We start from the raw sequence: 6,000 nt of genomic DNA, 5'->3' as shown, positions 1-6,000 counted from the left end.
CCTAAAAAGTTGGCAGAGGAGTTACAAGTAGCAAACCTGAAATGGATAGGGAATGTTACATAATTCATTGATCAAATGGAAAAAGAGGAAGAATTATAACACAGAGAGGTAAGGAGAGTAAATGAAATATTTGGCAGCAATTGTAGAATTACAGAAGTGACAGGGACATAGGGCTACTTAGACCATAAAGGCCACAAAGAGATGTTATTTAGATCATGACACCCATATATGCATTAAATGATTGAGTATGGTGAATTGCATTGATAGATATGTCCTTGATTGGTAAATACAATGCATTGATATGATTATATGACAACGCTATCAGTATAATTTTATGGTATCGAACGCTACTTGGAATCCTAGACGCAATGCTTGGTATAGAAAGTTGTGTGGGAATTAATACAACATTGCTATGGAATGATAATGATATGTCAAAGATGCCATGACAAGAACACTATGTCCAACAAGAGATTTAATAATAGAATGCTAGTTTCAATAGAATGCAGGTTTATATACATTACTAGTTATACAAATATAAAGTTAAGGTTGCTTCCAAGACTTATGAAAAATCAAAGATAATGGAACGGAATGGAACAATAATGGAAGGATATGTGGGGAGGATAAATACGATTTAATAATTTGCATGGAGTTGTGTTAGTTTAATGCAACTTCATTATTACATTGGATGCTTTGGCATTAAAGAAAAACGTTGTCAGCATTCAACACTTATTATGGTGGAGAGAATTCAAAATAAATGCATTTATCCATTAAGCAGCCAACATTTAATGCATTGGAGAGAGCCTGCAATATTGTGCTTTGCTATGAAGAGTGTATTATGGAGAGTTTGGATACAATGGATGGTATTTTTTATAATTTAGGGTCTTTTACCCTAACATGGTATGTGCAACCTTCTTAATGCCTCATATGTATTCCAACTTTCAATATTCAAGTCATGGAGAGCACATTATCTTGGAGAGCCTTAATATCTCTTCCTGACTCTTTTGCACAACTTGAATATGGTGTTAGCACTCACAATATGGTGTTGGTTTGTATATCTCTTTGGTTGGAAAGGTTATTAATGAGTAGTGTTCAGTATTCGATGAATGGAATCCAATGAGAAAAAATCAATGCATTGAGATTTGATGATGAGGCATCCATGCTAAAGTTTAAAAACTATACACATTACTGATGAAGGATGTCATATCATGGAAAAAAAATTTAGGAAAGAAAGTGAACCACAGGGAATATGTTTTTTGGATTTTGATCCTACAAGATTATGAGGAAAATTTAATATTCAGTTTTTGGAGAGATTAGGAGAGTATGTTGAAGTATTGGGTCCAGTGCTTCATGAGAAGGGAATCAATGTATGCCTCACCTTGTTGCATAGTGAATCAAAAGGTGACAATCCTTAAAAAAAATTTGGCTATGTTGTCAGGTTTGTTGAAGTTGCTCATCGCAAGTTTGTTGCTTTATATGTTGACTGTGCTGGAATTCGAAAACTTATGTGTGTTTCAAGAGTATTCTAGAGTTTTACTTGTAATGTTACTTGGAGCTTTGGATTTTTTTCTTGGGGTTCATAGTTGAGTTCAAGAAACTTTCAGCTGGAACCCTTATTTAAGGAAAAGGCATCATCATCTTCAAATACTCACATGATCCTACTATTTCATTGGGAATATTTTCTATCATACTCTAATTATTATCATAATTTTTTAGTGTTATTTTCGGCCGGATAAATCGTTCTTGCGAACAAGACCGATCTCCCTAGTATCAACATATATCTAGCAACAAGCAAGACAAGAAAATCTATCTTTCTCTAAATATATTGCGATTTATTAATAAAAGCTAAGAGGTGTTTTAGACCCGACCTTAAGTCCAACGCTAGTTTGTGGCAGCCACACTTCGACCATCCGAATGAGTTTCCTTTTGAGAACCTGCAATCACAAACAAGCACACATCAAATAATACCTTCATAGCTAATATAATAAATCATATTCATCATGGTGATCAAGGAATCCATGAAATAAACCATAAAACACAGCTTATTGAGAAAAATAAACTTGATTGTATTAACTTTAAGAATAGAATAACTTTACAACCTTTGGTGCCTTGATGTTGTACAAGCTCCTCCTAGGCTCCAAGCAAGAATCTCCTCTACTTTGACAAGCCTCACACTCTTCCCAATGAGATCAAAAAAGGTATGTAATCTCTCCTCTCAAGCTCAATTAGGAAGATTAAATTCCAACAACATTTCACCTCAAAAATATTCAGCTTTTAACCTCCTCAGTAACCAGCCCAATGCCTCATTTTATAGTGCAGAGGAAGGAAGTTACAGGTCCACCTATGAAGGGATAGAGTCCTCCTTCAAAGGGATAAGCTCCTCACATCAAGGGGTTAGCTCCTTAAGGTATGAGATGCATGAACCTTAAAGGAGCGAACTTGCCACCTCAAGATTTCCTCTAGAAGCTTCCAGAAATAACCCAAAGTGAGTTTTTAAGAATGTACTTGCGCCTTTTTGACTTTTACAAGGGTCCGCACCCATTACATAGAGACAGAGCGGTGAGGTACACAGGGGACATGACCAGTAGGTGTGGGACCGTAGGTAATGCTAAGAGAAAGTGTAGACCAGAGTTTCAGAGATTTTTAAGGGCCTTCTCTCATTTTTCAAGGCTTGACATGAAGAACTGAGGTTTAAGACTTGCAAAGGAGGAAAGTATGAGTGGTGATAGACTCACACTGATTGCCGAATGTCATGGTGACAATATTTTGTGCAAAATATTGCCCCCTAAAGTGCGAAGTCTGTAATAGATGAGGATAGTATTTGTCATCTAAGAAGAGTGAAGTACTTTATCATTTCAAGGATCATCTTGTGGACACCCTGGTTGGAACCTGTAAAAACATTCAATACAAAATATATATATGTGAACATATCATTGCTGAGGTAGGCATTCCCATACTCAGATCAAAACTGACTAGAAAGCTAACAAAACTGCTCTGATACAGGAATGATTTTGTAATACATCACAAGTATAGACATATGTAGACACAGTATGGGCGCATCCATCTGTTTATGAATATTCCACTGTATAATGAATAAAAAAATTCCTTGCAGCCTAGATGGTGGAAACTAGATCCAGGGTCTTGATTTCTGCTTCCCGAACTAGTACGATTCTATCCATGTGAATGAATGTGTCGAAGTCGAACATGGTAGAAACCACTTGATTACCAGTCAATGATGTGAACTGTTAACAAGTGTGAGAGAAACCACAAGTAATTTCAATAGCTCTCAAAGTACTCAGTACAATCCATGAAATGCGAATAGATGAGCTGATGTTGAACATGTCATAGAATCCTTTGATCGAAGGTCAATGATGCAACCTGTCGTTGAAGGCGAGAAACCTACCATTGAGGCATGCAGATTCCAAGGTACTGATGATTTCTAGCTCATCTTTCTAGATAATGAGATGAAATCGATAGAAAGCGATCCGTCGTAGGCAAGCCCACAACACGAAATCATAGATCAAGTTTGAAGAAATATATTTGGCAAGGACTAACTCAGGGATGGTCAAGATGGATGACAGATATTTTGCAGATGAATGGTTTATTTGAACTGACCTCGTGAACACATAATGACACTATAGATGGTTTGGTGACAATTGACCCAAAGCTAATACCCAGAAACCGACTGAAGACTTTCAATATGGTTTGACTTACTGTTAGGCAAAGGATTTCCCAACCCAGGTGAACAAAAATTGTCGTGTTCAAGAGTGGTTAAATGCTTTTCTAAAACATAAAGTATAACAAACAGGTTCATTTTTCTCTCTTTTCCCCCACCATTTCTGACAAGTACCTCTTTATTTTTGACAGGCTTGAGGAGGATAACATTTTCTTGGTTATAAGCTCACCCTTCGGATGAGTCCAACTTAGTTTAAAATTCGAACCCTAAGAAGGAGTGGTTCGTTCCTATTTTAAAATTGAACAGGTCCTTTACTGTTACATTTTAACGAGTCCAATATAGGAGAAAATCGACGTTTTTCAATTTTAGGGAGTCAGAAGAAAAACTTAAGAAAACTCCATGGTTGTCCTTTTTCGTAAATTTGTGTCTCCCAAGCCTGAAAAAGTATAAAATAATACTTGAGAGAACCGCTTGACCATTACAATCAAGGAGTACTTTTCATAATTAGTGTCTTTGATCCAAAAAAGTAAAAAAGCGATCAACGACACGTCGTTTTATAACCAATATCAAACTTGAAACGACAAAAGCCCGACAATCTTTTCATGTTTATATGGTCAGAAAAGAGCTGTAAGTGGACCGTCCTTTTAATTCTGTTTTAACGAGCTTAAAAAGAAAAACTCTGCAATCTTTTCATATTTTACGAGTCAGAAAAGAGCTTAAAGAGGACTCCAATGTTTTTTGTTGAAAATGATCAATTTTGCCTGAAAAATCCAATATTCTGCACAAAAACTCAAACATTACTCATACCTATTTAAAATAAATAAAAATGCATCAAAAGTTACCTTTTTAAAGTGAAAAATAAACAAATTGAAAATTCATTTATTCAAAAAATCTTATAAAAAGGGCTTTTGTAAATTCATTTTTACCGTTTGACTTCAGAGTGAGAAAAGAGAGCTTTTGGGTAAGAAACTTCCTGTGAAGATTGCGGAAAATCTGTTTGTTGGAAACGAAAACCGTCAGCTCCAGGTAATCTACATCACTTTAATCTTGTATTTCAACCGTTTGAATTTCATTTTTAGGCTTCCATTTTGATTTTAAGGGAAAAATTAGTTTTAAAAAACCGCTCGTGGGGTTCCGCAGGCGCAACATGCAAAACCTGCGGACCCCGACTTTTTCCTACAAAGGAAAGAGCCAGGGGCCCGCACCTGCTGCTTGGGAAGAGTGCAGACCTACGCACTGTCCCTAACTAGCAGGTGCAGACCCCGCGAAATAGGTTTTAAAACTTCAATTTTTTTTATTTCCGCCCAAAATGTTTTGAACTAAAATGTTCTAATATGTCGTTTTTGCAATGTAGGATATACAAAATGCTCATTTAGAGGGAACGGGAGCACAAAGATGTGGACCTTGCCGCAATTAATAATCAACCCTCATTGGATGCATTGAGGGCATGCGGGCTATTTAAATTATGGGGCATACCTGGCATGAGGGCCCAAGTAGACTTTTTGCAGTGGCTGGTGGATAGGTGGAATATACAGGACCAATGTTTCATTATTGGTGGCCATCGGCTCGAAATCGAGCTAGAGGAAATTTATTTCCAGACTGGTTTGCCCAGGAGAGGTGAATGATTATCTCTATTTGAGACTAGGCCGGGTGGCCAGTCTGTCGATAGTCTCCGACTAGAATTTTGTAATGACCAAACAAAGGACAAAGGGATCAATATCAAAACTATCTCCTGTCCTGAACTTAAAGTGATTGCATTTACTGTCACCAGACTCTGCAGAAGCGTAGCACTGCATGTAGCTACCAGATCCCAAATGCGGATGGCAGTAGATCATTATCGAGGCACCATCTTCAACTGGTGTGAAGCTGTGTTGGCGAATGTAAAAGGCCAACTAACTAGAGCAAAGAACAAACAACTAAAAAACTTTGGATATGGTTTCCTAGTTGTGAGCTTTGGTCTAGAGAGGGTCCCGATGTTGGTCCCATAGCATCTTTCCGTTGGAGCTGGACTTCCCCGAGAACCTAAGCTAATGTGCTGGGTTACAGTTATGGCCCGTCATCCTGAGGAGGGTTCAGAGGTTGTTCAATTTCTGCCTGAGTATTCTCATTGGTTGGAGAACCAAATTTTCGTGATTCAGGATTTTCTTTATGCTGGAATGGATTATCATGGTGACCCAGACATGACTCTTCCACCAGGAGAGCAGTGGGATGATTAAGGTAAAATCATTCTCAACATTTTCTAAGTTTTAACTAATTTTTTGTTTTGTTTTTAAATCGTCCAAATTTGATAGTAAAAGTTTCAAATGCAGATGTGGGTCCACGACGAC

This window comes from Pinus tabuliformis, chromosome J, assembly GCF_031772625.1.
Source record: "Pinus tabuliformis cultivar Carrire ecotype Pingquan chromosome J, CPIR1, whole genome shotgun sequence".
Classification (NCBI taxonomy): domain Eukaryota; kingdom Viridiplantae; phylum Streptophyta; class Pinopsida; order Pinales; family Pinaceae; genus Pinus; species Pinus tabuliformis.
Note: the sequence above shows the minus strand (reverse complement) of the source record.